The sequence below is a fragment of the Leopardus geoffroyi genome, chromosome A2 (assembly GCF_018350155.1).
Source record: "Leopardus geoffroyi isolate Oge1 chromosome A2, O.geoffroyi_Oge1_pat1.0, whole genome shotgun sequence".
Taxonomy (NCBI): domain Eukaryota; kingdom Metazoa; phylum Chordata; class Mammalia; order Carnivora; family Felidae; genus Leopardus; species Leopardus geoffroyi.
In genome coordinates this window covers 157,114,422-157,129,024 of record NC_059331.1, presented here as the reverse complement: position 1 = coordinate 157,129,024, position 14,603 = coordinate 157,114,422, and the positions used below count along the sequence as shown (strand labels likewise).

Here is a 14,603-nt window from a genome sequence, read left to right as displayed (position 1 = left end):
TAGTTGTTCACTGAACATCTTTTGTTAAATTTATTCCTGTTATTCTTACTATCGTATATGGTATTGTCTCCTAACATTTCTTTTTCAATTGTTTGCGATTAGCATAAAAACACTTGAGTTTTTTTATACTGACGATGTGTCGTCTTGCTACATTCACTAATTATTTCTAGCTGTTGTTTATTGAGTTCCTAATGTTTTTAATATACACAACCATGTGAACTGAAAATAATCATAATTTTATTTATTCCTTTACAATAGTTAGGACTTTTTATTTTTTTTCTCTTATTTTTTTTTCACTTGTCACAAGGTCTGGTTAAGACCCCCAATCTAATGTTGAAGAAAAGTGGTGAGAGTAAACATCGTAGCTTAATCCAACCACAAGAGGAAAGTGTTCAATATTAACCATTAAACAGGACGTTCGCTGTGTGTTCTTTGTTGATCACCTCCAACAGACTGGGAAAATTCTGTTTACCAGTTTGATAAGAGTGCTTACTTTGAAAGAGTACTGGATTTTGTCAAAATTTTCTCAGCATTTATTAAGATGATCAAATGAAGGGCGCCTGGGTGACTCGGTGGGTTAAGCGTTGACTTTGACTCAGGTCATGATCTCACAGTTCGTGAGTTTGAGCCCCGCGACAGGCTCCGTGCTGACAGCTCAGAGCCTGGAGCCTGTTTCAGCTTCAGTGTCTCCCTCTCTTTCTGCCTCTCCCCCATTCATGCTCTGTCTCTCTCAAAAATAAACATTAAAAATAATAAAAAAAAAGATGATCAAATGATTATTCTTCATGATTCTGCTAATAATTCTCCTACAATAAACCTACTTGGTCATGATGTATTACCACTATATATGGATATACACATATGCACACACATCCATATGTATATGCATTTGGATTTGATTTGTTAATATGTTGAAAAGGATTTTTTTTTCATCTACGGTCATAAAAATATTGTTCTGCGATATCTTTGCCAGATTTTGGCATCAGGTTTTTGCTAGCTTCACATAATGAGTTGTGAAGTAGTTCTAAACTAGTAGTTCTAGTTTCTTTTCTTTTCTTTTTTTTTAAATGTTTTTATTTATTTCTGAGACAGAGAGAGACAGAGCATGAGTAGGGGAGGGGCAGAGAGAGAGGGAGACACAGAATTGGAAGCAGGCTTCAGGCTCTGAGCTGTCAGCACAGAGCCCGACGCGGGGCTCGAACTCACGTACCGTGAGATCATGACCTGAGCTGAAGTCGGACGCTCAACCGACAGAGCCACCCAGGCGCCCCTAGTTTAGTTTATTTTCTAAAAAAAGTTTCTGTAAAGTTGGTATGATTTTTTTCCTCCTTAAATGTTTTCCAGAGTTCACCCAGAAATGAATCTGAGTCTGTAGTTTCCTTTGAGGGGATGTTTTTGATAAGTAATTCAATTTCTTTACATTTCTAATTCCACCCTGAATCAGTTTGGTAAGTTTGTGTTTTTCAGGTAATTTCGTCTAGTTGTAACATTTATATATGATATTCTATTATTTTAAGGTCTGTTGTGTTTATGGAGATATTCTCTTTTTCATCATTGATATGGGAATTTGTGTCTTTCCCCCTTTTGTCTTGACTGCTATGGGTTAATCACTTTTATCAATTGATCAAATTATGAACACAGTTTCCTGTAAATCCTGGAACATATTTCTATAATAATAATTATTTAAAATCTCTTGTCTGAAATTTCTGTGTTATTTCAGGGTTGGTTTCCATTGCCCATTTCCCTCTATGTATGGGGGATATTTTCCCATTTCTTTCCATGTCTAGTACTTTTTCGTTGCATGACTGAAATTGTGCATGCTGCATGGTTGAGAGTCTAGATTTTTCTTTCTCCTTTCTTTCTTTCTTCCTTTCTTCCTGCCTTTACTTAGCGAGTGCTATGCAATTTTTCTCTAGAAGCCATTTAATTTATTGACAGATCAGCTAGCTCCCAGGGAGGCTTGTTGAAGTTTGTTAGGGCAGTTGTAGAATGGCTCTTGCTCTTGGACCTGGGTGGCCCCCTTCTTGAAGTGTGACCCCCAGACTTGAGGTGCCAAGTGTATTCCCAGGGGATTCAGTGGGATCGCTCCTCTCTGGCTGGTCAGGATTCACATGGACCCCTGGACTGTGTGGCAGCTGGAATCTCCAGCCCTGCTCTCTGTCAGGCTTCACTGAGGCTCTCTAAGTGTCTGCTATTTGGTGTTTGACCCCTGGGCAATATTGGAGCCCTCTGTCTGCCATTTTCCTTCCCTACAGCAGCTCAGCCCTGAACTCTGCTCTCTGTCTCCCTGATGTTGCTCTGCTTGGGTTCCATGCTCTCGTGCTGCAGTTTAGAAGCTGTTCCAATGCACAGACCTGAGGCAATCATGACACCCCCTTTCATCTTCCCTCCTCTCTCTGATGATGGCCCTCCACTGCCTGCTGCCTGCTGCCTGAGAGCTGCCTTAAAAAATTCCATCAAGCTTTACAGTAGCTTCTAGATGTAGGCAAATATGGTAACAACTGTCCGTTCTGACTTGAAGCCAAATTCCTGTTATTCTCATTAAGGTCATATAATTATGACATTGTTTATTGCACTTTTAAGGTTCTGATCCTCTTGTCAAGCTGACACTATTATAAGAAGTTTATAAGAGTAACCCTCTGATAGAGTTCTTGATCAAACTGGATAATGCAATTCATCGTTTAAGGGTTCTTAAACACTTTTCACAAGTATTATTTATTTCCAAATTTACATGAGACTTTTTATATTTATATTTTCTCATTCCTTGTTAAACTGTTGGTTTGATCCTTTTCTTAAGTTATTATTATTTTTAATATTTTCCTTTGTGTGATTTTTTAATGTGTTTTTTTGAGGGGCGGGGCACAAGTGGGGTAGGGGCAGAAAGAGAGAGGGAGACACAGAATCCAAAGCAGGTTCCAGGCTCTGAGCTGTCAGCACAGAGCCCAGTGCGGGGCTTGAACCCACAAACTGTGAGATCATGACATGAGCCGAAGTCAGATGCTTAATCGATTGAGCCACCCAGGTGTCCCCTTTTCTTAAATGATTATATCCATCTTTATAGTAAATGCTGATAGTTTTCTGGGTATCACTTAAAATTTGTTTCCCTAAGTTATTCATCAGGAATTTGTTTTAATTTGTCCAAAGAAAAAGTTCTCCCCACAGAGCATATAACATTCTCATGTTTTTGGTAAAAAAAAAAAATCTATTTGCCATAACTATACATGTTATTTGAAATACACGTATCGTGTCTCTCTTTTTACGCTTCTCTCTTCCCCAGAGACTAAAATTCCATGCAATGTAACTAGAAAATTCCCAATCTTTTTATGTCTCAGTGACTTAAAATGGTGAAATTAATGTGAATCAGCTATCATATCAAGAGCTCAATGAAATTGGTGATTGCCCTGGATGGCATTTGGTCCTGAAATAGACAATCTGAGGACAAATGTTAAGTCTTTAAGAAAAATGTGTGAATTTTTACTGCTCCTTGCTGTAACCAGCCAGCAGAATCCGGTTAGAAAAAAGAGGGAGAAAAATTCATTTGGTTTACTCCGGGGGGCAAAAAGCATAGCCGAATGGAGTGAAGCATTTTCTTTTCATTTCTGGATGAAAGGAGGTTGTTGATGGGTGGTAAGCAGTGTGGGGGGCAGCAGTGGTTGGAAATGTTTGTGTGATACCCAATGATGGGAGTAACAATGGGAGAGAAATAGCAGTGTCTTTCATGTAATGGAGGTAACGTGCACCTGCTCAGAGGAGACCCACCTGTTTCTCTCCATACCTACTGGCTCTTTGAAGTTTGAGACAGGGGTGCACCATATAGGGAGGCGATATTTCAGCTTTATTCTAAGATAAAAAAGGGACTGATATCTACAAACCTTTGAGAAAAATACAGAACTCTCAGTAGAGAAATGGCCTAAGAATACAAATAGACCATTTCGAGAACAGAAATCCAGGACCACCATCTAATGAGGAAGGGCTCAAATTCATTAGCAGTCAGAAAAAATGCAAATGGGAGAAGTGGGGAGGGAGAGACCATCATCCAGCTTTCTAGATTGTTGCCAGTTGATAGTATAGGAGTGTAAAGTAACTTCTCTCTCTCTTCCTATTAAATTATTGGTTTTATTTATTTTTCTTAAATTGTCATCTGCATTTTTAAGGTAAGCACTGATGGTGTTCTAGGAGAAGGGGGGTGGATAAGAGATTGGAATCTCTTTACCTTCTTAGACCAATAATCTAGACAGCTGGATAACGCCATAAGAGGGTAGGGGATATGGGAAGCTTTATGTACTTTTAAGTGAGATTTGAGACTCATGCACCAACCTGCAGGGCCCTCTGATGGTATCTAGATACAGAAAATAATGTACACAAATGGTACTCGATGTCTCAGCAGTCATGATTCTGGGTGTACAATCCTATAAAATGATCCTACAGGTCCAGGAAGGGTTGTATACAAGCATACTCAAAGCTGGCATGACATCAGAGGAAAACTGGGTCTATTCCCGGAGAAACAGGCATAGAGTGCTGTAACTCACCTAGAAGCAACAGACTACACGTACATACAGAAGAATGAAGCATTTCACTCACCTGAGCTGAGTGGGGGAAATCTAAAAGGCAGAATTGCATGCATAATAAAGATTTACATGATTTTAAATACATGCGTGCATGCACACGTGGTAAAGGCTGAATGCTCTAGGAGAAGGGTCATGGTTGGATCATGACCAGGCTATTGTTTCCCCTGGATTTGACCCCAGGTTTAGAACGAGGTGAGCTGGTCGGTAGCATTGCGGTGGAATGATGGCAACTGAACTCGTGACCTTCAGTTACCATCTCATCATCACCTTCCACCGTGAGGACTGGAAGAAAAGAGAAAGACAGAACACAGGGAGAGAAGAACATGAAGTGGACAAAACAAGAAGAAAAGTGAGCCCCGAGAGGCAGTCATTCCAGCCCCTGGCCCAAGTGGTGATTTTTTCCAGAATTGTCCATCACTCCTTGATGGCTGCTGAACATCCTTTAGCCTCGTATTAAAGCCACTGTGGCTTAGGCTAGCTCCAGCTGACTTGTTGCTTCCTTTCAACCAAATTCGCCACCTGCTTCCTGAGTGGGGTCCACGACGAGTTTGTGCACGAAGAGGAGCTAACACTTCCGCGCTCTGCGATAGCCGCAGAAGTACAGTGCTGAGCCTCCTGGTTCAGAGGACCGGGTTTCCAGGCTGCAGGGTGAGTTTGGGGGACATTTAGCTGAGAATCGCTCCTTGAGCAAGTCGATTTGAGTAAGCACTTTATCGTTCTGAAAGTAAATTAAAAAACTTAAACTTTTTTTTCTGGGTCTGTTGATATCGGTAAACAAAAGTATGTCCTTTTTCGGGGATACAATCCATCCTTGTTTTCTGTCCTTTGCCTTTGACCAGATGTCCTGGAGTCTGGGTGACTTTGGCATCAAGGCAGCCTTTAAGAAGAAGACACAGAAGCTGTAGACAAAGCCCAGGAGGGATCCTGTGAGGGAAGAGCTTGGGGCTGGGAGTTGACAAGCGGGAACTGGATTTTTCTTTTGTGCTCAGGACTCACTGGCTCCCAGGTGACAAAGGGCTGCACAGCAGAGGAGCCCTGAGCCCATGGTGGCATCAGAGTAGCAAAAGGATGAGGCTTTTTCAGGCTCCATCAACAACCTTCCTGTGACGTGATTGCTTTGCAGACTCATAATCATCATGAAACTGCTTCGTGTCAATGAGCAAAAACACATCATGGCATTGGAAGGAAAGCTTTTATCCCAGCTCAGTAAATACACCCAGTTTGTGTTTTATTTATTTAGAAATATTCATTTTATTTACTCTTTGTCTTTTTTTCTTTTTTTAGAGAGAGGAAGTGCAAGCAGGGGAAGAGGGGCACAGGGGGAGAGAGAGAGAATCCCAAGCAAGTTCCGGCTCAGCACAGAGCCCGACGAGGGGCTCGATCCCACTACTGTGGGATCATGATCTGAGCTGAAATCAAGAGTTGGACGCTCCACTGACTGAGCCACCCAGGAGCCCCTAGAAATATTCACTTTAAAAAAATTTTATATCTAGTTTTGCCAACAGAAACAACATCTATTTTTTAGAAAGTTAGAAAATAAAGATAAAACCACATGACTGCCAAAGATGATGCCTGTTAACACCTTAGTGATGGTCTTTCCAGATCTCTCCTTTCCTCCCCCACTCTGCGTGCATGTGTACATTCTCTTTGATAAAAAGTATATCGTTCTGTAAATGCTGTTGTATAACCTTTTAAAAAAATGTATTAACTTAATATAATTTTCATAATCTTTCACTATCGATGCATTTTAATTTTATCTACTACCCGATTTTTATTCAGAGTTTAGCAGCTGTTTGAAAAAAAACCCTTTTACATGGATTTAAACACAGTTTCTAACCCAGGACTGGGCATTGCTTTGATGTTAATTATCTAATTATCTTTCCATTTAATACAGGCCCCTTTTGTTACTGTTGTTTTTGTGATTCTGAGGCTAAACACTGCTTTGCAGAATATTTTACCTTCTTGATATTTTTGGTATGTTTTGGCTTGTTCATTTATTGTGAGATAACCTCTCATTTTCTTCTCTGATTTTTCTATCAACCTTTAATTTAAGTAGTACACTTCTTTTCTTGTGATCTATTTTTGCTTACTTTCTTCCTTCCTTCCTCCCCATCCCCATTCTAGGGAAGTAATGTTAATAGCTTAATGTATACCTTTCCATAGGCTTCTCCTTTCCCCTTCAATTGTTCAATGGAGATTGTTTTCTCCACATTAAAATACTGATATTGAATATATATCCAATAATTTGATAACATACCAATACAATGAGCACTTGAACAAATAACCCCACTCCGGAAATAAAATATTGCCAGCGTCTTTGAAACCTCTTGGTTTTCCCTTCGAGACCTCATAACCTCCCAATACCACCCCTCTATTCTATTCTATTCTAATTACTCTCTTCCTAGACTATTAGCTTCTGGCAGAAAGGATGCGTTTCTATTCAATTTCGTATCCTTTGCATTCAGAAAGGGGACCAGACACAGTAACATCTCAAGAAAAGACACAGATAAATGTAAAAGGAGTGATTAAGACCCAGGAGGCGCACAGAATTAAGTGTATCCCCTGGGTCTGTTCTCTTGAGTGCGCGCACAGAATTAAGTGTATCCCCTGGGTCTGTTCTCTTGAGTGCTTGATTAAGAATCCAGAGAGGGGCGCCTGGGTGGCTTGGTCGGTTAAACGTCCGACTTCAGCTCAGGTCATGATCTCACGGTCCGTGAGTTCGAGCCCCGCGTCGGGCTCTGTGCTGACAGCTCGGAGCCTGGAGCCTGCTTCAGATTCTGTGTCTCCCTCTCTCTCTGCTCCTCCCCCACTCATGCTCTCTCTCTGTCTCAAAAATAAATAAACATTAAAAAAAAAAAAAAAAAAAAAGAATCCAGAGAGAGGGTGCCTGGGTGGTTCAGTCAGTTAAGTGTCTGACTTTGGCTCAGGTCATGACCTCACGGTTTGTGAGTTCAAGCCCTGAGTCTAGGCTGACAGCTCAGAGCCTGGATCCTGCTTCGGGTTCTGTGTCTCCCTCTCTCTCTGTCCCTCCCCCACTTGTGCTCTGTCTCCCTGGCTCTCAACGATAAATAAGGATTAAGAAAAATTTTTTTAAAAATTGCAAAAAAAAAAAAAAAAAAAAATCCAGAGAGTGCAGGAAGGCTACTCGGCAGAGAGGGAGTTTAGAAAGATTACAACAGTGGGGCCGCGGGGCTGCAGCAGGTGTGCGTGCAGGTGGCCAGTGGCCGTGCTCCACTGTGGTGCGCTTCCAGAACAGAGGTACAAGCCTGTTTGGCTGGTGTGCGCCAGCTTCACAGTGAGAGGAAGTGAGAGGAAGTAGCGCCTTCTCCTCTCGAGAGACACTGTGCCCTTCAGTTACGTCTCCCCTCGGAACATCTTTTTCAACCGTTGAGTAGTAAATCAGCCTCAGACCTCGGCCTGGGTCCTGCCAGCACCAGTCCATTGCATTGTATCGCAAGTTCTGTTTACGCTCCAGGATCACATGGCGCCCAGCCCTGCTGAGCAGGACTGCTGGCGTCTGGTAGATTTCAGCATGCGTGGGTCCTGCGGGGGAAAGGCTACAAAGGCTGAGGATAATGTCCAGAAGGGGGGCCCAATGCTATCGTAAGAAGAAGGTAGCCGAGTGGGGGGCTGCACGCCCAGGATAGGAATTTACTGACTGGGTGTTGGGCTCACCTCTTCCCAGGAGAAACAGGGCCCCGTAGCAGAGGGCGCAGCTGCCCATGACAGGGGTAGTCTTTGTGAAGGTCTAGACACGGACTGAGAGAGCCCAGGGGAGGGGACTAGAACGTAGGGCTCCCCCTGACTTAGTATGCAGAAGTTATCACCGCTAGAAGATGAATGACTGTCAAAGCTCATTTTGCAGATGGGTACAGTAAGGCTCAGAGATCAAGTCACTTGTGTCTTCTGCCTACGCAGCTCTTTATATCCCTTCTAAAGGGACAAGGTCCCAAGTGGTGAGAGGACCAGGTTCCCCGTTTCCCGGTCAGTTACACCCGATACACCCCGTGCCTCTGTGCTCGCTGTGACAAGAGCTTGGAAAAGAAATGCCTGCAATTTTCAGAGTCTATTGCTTGTCTATCAACTGCCCTGTTCCTGTCAATACTGTTGCAGATACAAGAACATGTTCGAATTGTTCGTGGTTATAAGATAGAGCCAATTCTTCCCATCCTCTGTATTTATTATAATCGATATGGTAGATGGAGCACAGACTCCTCGAGTGATTTTGGGATAGCAAAGGGTCCTAAGCCCACCCTCCCCTGGGGCCCGGACTAGGGCCTGGGCTTGCGTCCCGGTCCGGACATTTAGTAGTTACCTAAAGGTGGACAAGTCTTGTGCTTCCCTGTAATTTTATTTTCTTATTGGTAAGATGGGTATCATGAGTACCTACTTCAAAAGTTGTTGTGAACTTTATATAAATAAGGAATTTAGGATAGTTCTTCATACAGAATAAGCACCATATTTGCGTTTGCTATTATTATTCTCTGGACCTGGTGTTGTAATCCATGGGATTTGTGGAATTAGTACTGTGTCAGAAAAAAATCAGACATTTACTGACACAGAATTGTGCTAGCTAACTAAAATATCAGTTTCCAGTATTGAGTTGAAATGTATGCAATTAATGTAAATTCATTGCATAACATAGTTTCTTTTTGAGAGTTTTAGATAAATGAAAATAAATAATTGCAGGTTAATTATTTCTTAAATGCTATTATTTTGGTAGATTAATGGTTTCTTTATTTTTATGTCTGAGGTCATCTGTAATAAAAGACAATTTCATGGGGCACCTGGGTGGCTCAGTCAGTTAAGCGTCCAACTCTTGGTTTTGCCTCATGATCTTGCTGTTCTGGGTTCGAGGCCCCCACCAGACTCTGCGCTGACAGTGTGGGGCTTGCTTGAGATTCTCTCTCTCTCTCTCTCTCTCTCTCTGCCCCTCCCCTACTCATGCACTCGCCCTCTCTCTCTCTCTCTCTCTCTCTCTCTCTCTCCATAGAAATAAACTTAAAAAAAGACACTTTGGGGTGCCAGGGTGGCTCAGTCAACTAAGCGCCCAACTCTTGATCTCGGCTAAGGTTAATGATCTCACAGTTTGTGAGTCTGAGTCCCACATGTGGCTCTACATTGATGCCTCAGTGCCTGCTTTGGATTCTGTTGCTCATTCTCTCTGCCCCTTCTCCCTTTATGTGTGCCCTCTCTCTTTCTCAAAATAAATAAATAAACTTTAAAAAAAATTTAAAAAGACACTTTTATGATGAAGCTTAGAAATGGTTGCTGCCTGCTCCTAGAAGAAAGGGGCCTGTGTGTTTGTCCGTGTGTGTGTGTGTGTGTGTGTGTGTGTGAGAGAGAGAGAGAGAGAGAGCGAGAGGGTGGGGGGAAGGCAGTGGTATAATGATATAGAATTAGGACCGTCAGAAAGTGCAGCAGTGAGTGTAGAACTCGGAGAAAGAATTGCCTCCAATGACCAGGTCTAGGCTTCAAGTTCTCAATCACATCTGCAAAGCTGAGGATCTCATTCCTTATGCAGGGACTCTTAACCTTATTCATACATGGACCCCCTTGGCCATCCAGTGAATCCTAAGGACCCCTTCTCAGAATAATGTATTAAACCCACTAAATAGAATATATTGTATTATGAAGGAAGCCAGTTGTTCTGAAATGCAGTTATCAAAATATTTTAAAATAAATTTATGATATGTTAATATGACATCTTTAAAAGTTATTAAAAAATATATTCTGGTGAATTGAAAACTACCCTTATTCAAAGTAGTAATAAGAGTAAATGATATTTATTTTATGAATGAGGTATAAAAATATCTATGACTTTCATACCAACTGTAATATATGCAAAATATCTATGATTTCTATTATTGCCTTTGTCCAGGTACTGTGAACAGTGCTATGTTTATTAGCTGTATCTATCATGAACTAAGGTCTATAGTTTAGTTAGAGGTTAGTGAAGTTAAAGATAACATTTATCCCATTCAAATTCATGGATTCCCTGAATTCCATCTATGCACACTTTGGAGGTCCATGGGTCACAGATTAGGATTGCTGCTTTTTTTTATTTTTTAATTTATTTTTGAGAGAGAGAGAGAGCGAGCATGAGCAGGAGAGGGCCACAGAGAGAAGGAGACACAGAATCCGAAGCAGGCTCCAGGCTCTGAGCTGTTAGCACAGAGCCCGATGTGGGGCTCAAACTTGTGAACAGCAAGATCATAACCTGAGCTGAAGTCAGATGCTTAACCCACTGAGCCATCCAGGTGCCCCAGGATGATTGCTTTGAAAGAGGATATGATTCGCATTGCAATATGTGAAAGGAAGCATTAGGAAGCTCATATATTCCCGGAAATAGTTGGCCCACAAGCCTCAGATTTGTCAAAAATGTCCTGATTTTTTTTTAAAAAAGAAGAAAAAATGTAAACCACTACTTTAGACTGATTTGCAGACCTAAATTTGACCATCATGGGTACTTAGTGTAGTTGTATTCTAGTCCTGAGAATGTGATACAATTTCTATAATCTAGCTTTCTATGTACCATCTTCAATATCAGCTACCTTCCACCTCCCCTTCCTCCTCCTCCTCTTCCTCATCTTCTTTATCACGATGTATATGTGATTCTAGATGGAACTTACCGGAATAGAGAGTGACAGTGACACAGTGTGATAGAGATATAGTTTCTTGCATGGAAGAGTGAGGCTTTATGCAAAGGAACTCTGCAACTGGAAATAATATCTCCAAAATGGAATAGCAAAAAATCTACACAGTATAAACTTTATAAAATTTTTTTTTCAACGTTTTTATTTATTTTTGGGACAGAGAGAGACAGAGCATGAACGGGGTAGGGGCAGAGAGAGAGGGAGACACAGAATCGGAAACAGGCTCCAGGCTCTGAGCCATCAGCCCAGAGCCCGACGCGGGGCTCGAACTCACGGACCGCGAGATCGTGACCTGGCTGAAGTCGGTCGCTTAACCGACTGCGCCACCCAGGCGCCCCAACACAGTATAAATTTTAATATAACCTCTTACAATAGCAAACGTAACTAATTCTGAGACACGTCAGATCCCAATGAATGGTAATATGTGTGTGTGTGTGTGTGTGTGTGTGTGTGTATACACACATATATAGTCTTCTTGTTGACCAAATTTAGACCATTCTGTTGCATTCAAGATCCTTGTCACATTCATTGCTAAGCTGTGTCAGGTTTCAGAGGCAGCTCAAAGGAGTAAATAATGAAAAGTCGTATTATTAAACGTCTTTTCCCATATTGCAAAAGATCCCATGGCCTGTTCCCATTCCATGCCTTTGGTGAGGTACTTCACCATCTGGGATGTTTATATATTTTCTTATTTAAAAATTTTTTTCTTTATTCTTACAATTTTTTTTAATTAAAAAAATTTTAAATTTATTTTTTATTTAAATCCAAGTTAATTAACATATAGTGTAATAATGGTTTCAGGAGTAGAACTGAGTAATTCATCACTTACATATAACACCCAGTGCTCATCCCGACAAGTGCCCTCCTTAATGCCCATGCCCATTTAGCCCATCTGTCCACCCACTTCCCCTCCAGCAACCCTCAGTTTGTTCTCTGTATTTAAGAGTCTCTTAGAGTTTGTCTCTCTCTCTGTTTTTATCTTATTTTTCCTTCCCTTCCCCTACATTCTTCTGTTTTATTTCTTAAATTCCACATATGAGTGAAATCATGTATTTGTCTTTCTCCAACTGACTTATTTCACTTAGCATAATACATTCTAGTTCCATCCGCATTGTTACAAGATTTCATTCTTTTTTGATCACTGAGTAATATTCCATTGTGTGTTGTATCTATCATCTATCTATCTATCTATCTATCTACCACATCTTCTTTATCCATTCATCCATCGATGGACATTTGGGCTCTTTCCGTACTTTGGCTATTGTGGATAGTGCTGCTATAAACATGGGGGTGCATGTGTCCCTTTGAAACAGCACACTTGTATCCCTTGGATAAATACCTAGTAGTGTAATTGCTGGGTCCTAGGGTAGTTCTATTTTTACTTTTTGAGGAACCTCCATACTGTTTTCCAGAGTGGCTGCACCCATTTGCCTTGGGATGTTTATATATTTTCAAAACAAACAGTGAAAGAATAAGCCAGGAGAAAAATAAAAATGGTTACCTAGAAGGGGAAAGAAGAAATAGGTAAATGGAACACATAGGAAACAAGAGCAAGATGTGGCCTTTTCACTCAACTATATTAATTCTATTAAAAGTAAGTGGTCTAAACAATCCAATCAAAAGGAAGAGATTGCTGATCTGGATACTGAAAGCCAGGAACACCGAACTGATTGGGTAGGAAGGAGAGGAGAAAGGTGACCCTGTGCTGCAGGACCAAGGACCTGACAAAATGGCCCCCGAGGGGAACAAGAAGAGGGTTCCCGGCGGGACCAGCAGGGATGCGGCGCCCCAGCTCCACTCCAAGTCACGTGCTGCAGGCACAACACACCCTTCTATTATTCTTAACTCCCGGCTTATTTCCACCACCAAACCTCATCTTAGAGGGCACTCTGCAGAAGTTTCGCAACTTTTACCAATATGTTTGAACTAGTATGTTTTACCTGACAGCAGAGCTGACTGATACTTAAGTGGTTCAAAGAGGAGGTGAGGTTGACATTGTGAGCTCACATACACCTGCTGGTGATCGACCGTCTTCTCGAGAAGGTCTGTCTTTTATGTAATGTACTTATGGCGAGGCATCAGTTGAAAATGCAAAGACTAAACTGAATTGGGCTAATGTGAAATCTTGGTGGAAAATATTTGAATAAAGTTCTTATGAATATTAAAAAGCACATTCACAGTACATTTCTTTAAAATGAATAGGAAAAATTCAACAAAATATGTGCAAGGCGCGTCTGATAAAAAAAAATTCATAGTGGTGCTGACAGAAATTAGCAAAGGCCTCAATGAAAGAGTTTGGGGGAATGTTTTGGGGAGTAGGAAATGTTCTATATCTTGAATGTCGTGCTGGTCACATGGGTGTCAAAATTGGTCAGAAAGTTTTGAAATCCATACTTAAAATGGATACATTTTATGGTGTGTATGTTATGCCCCAAGAAAGTTGCTTTTAAAAGTTGCATAATTGTAGTATTCTGGAAGGAGGGGGTTACTGAGTTTCCTACCAAGTTTCTAGGGAAGGGACAGCTGTGAGGAGTTATGAACCCTAACAAGTCTCTGGGTCTGGTTCAAAGAAATGTGTTGGCCCAAATGGTCAGGGTTCACATGAAAGATGGGTGACCTACCCATTATCCTTTGCCAGGTAAAAGCACAGAATTACATATTTTCATAGAGATTGTTAAAACTCCACCAGATTCATGGGGAAAAAGGTATCTTGGGTCTTTCCTTCTTCTCTTTGCCAGATATCCTGCAAAGTGGGGAACCTGAGCCCTTTTTTTACACTTTCCTTCTCTCTCTTTGGGTTTCTGTCCCCATCAGCTGTTTTAAACATCCCTTTCTGCTCACCTAGAGTTGCTGTCTACCGTTTTTTCCTTCTGGTTTATGCTCCCCACACTGGGTTTCTGTTAGTTCCTACCTACCTAATATACCACATATTTCCTGGGCTGGGTCCACGATGTGTTTGTGTTCTAAGAAAAGCTGACATTCAGCACTGTGGATTCGCTGCTCGCACAGAAATACAGGGCTGAATCCCCTGGCTCAGTGGACTTGATTTCCAGGCTGCAGGGTGAGTTTTGGGGGCATTGAGCCACAAACTGATCTTGAAACTTCTCTGTCTTATCCAAAATATTTCCATTCTGTAAGTAAACCAAAAACTTGAACTCTTCCAGCTTTTGCCGATACCAATAAACATAACTGTGTCCTTTTACAGGGATACAATTCATCTTTGCTGTCTGTTTCTTCCCTCTGACCAGGTATCTAGGACTCTGGGTGACCTGGGTGTCCATGGAGCCTGTGGAGGAAAGAGACAGAAACTGGAGAAAAAGCCCAGGAGGCAGACTGATATTACAGCCATGGGAGAAAGTCCAGAAACGGAATCCAAGAA

At 41.5% G+C, this 14,603-nt stretch overlaps 1 long non-coding RNA gene across 1 annotated transcript in view; it reads left to right on the top strand.

Moving 5' to 3' along the window:
- The window catches only part of LOC123607009, a 46,897-nt gene extending 32,294 nt beyond the window's left edge, over positions 1-14,603 (top strand). Inside the window, exon 3 of the long non-coding RNA XR_006716606.1 lies at positions 14,473-14,603. This is a non-coding gene — a long non-coding RNA (uncharacterized LOC123607009). The remainder of the gene's footprint in view (positions 1-14,472) is intronic.